Raw genomic sequence first — 427 nt, 5'->3', positions numbered from 1 at the left:
CTGCCATTAATCAATCAGCAAACATTGATCATCTGAGCTTTTAGCATGAGGGCACTGTTGTAAGTTATCGTGAGGTCAAGAACCCACGGAGCTAGAACCACTTCCTTTGCAAGCTGGAAAGAAAAATGAAACTGTGACTTTCCTGCAGGAAACAAGACTGAGTTAAAATAAATGGGACAGCGTGCGAGAATAGATGGATTGTGAGTAAGAATGAAAGAAAGGCACTGCCATCTGGAATATGTGAGGACCTCCTCGGCTGGGAGTCAGATGCTGGCTTTCCAGTCTGGACCCTGCTTGGTCAAATTCTGAGAAGGTGTTGGACTCCGTGCTTCATCTCTTCTACACAATGAGAGTCTGTGCTCAATTCTAGACAGTGGGGACTGTGCTCACTTCCAGACACAGAATCTGCGCTCACTTCTAGATACAG

This window comes from Equus caballus, chromosome 21 (assembly GCF_041296265.1).
Source record: "Equus caballus isolate H_3958 breed thoroughbred chromosome 21, TB-T2T, whole genome shotgun sequence".
NCBI lineage: Eukaryota > Metazoa > Chordata > Mammalia > Perissodactyla > Equidae > Equus > Equus caballus.
Note: the sequence above shows the minus strand (reverse complement) of the source record.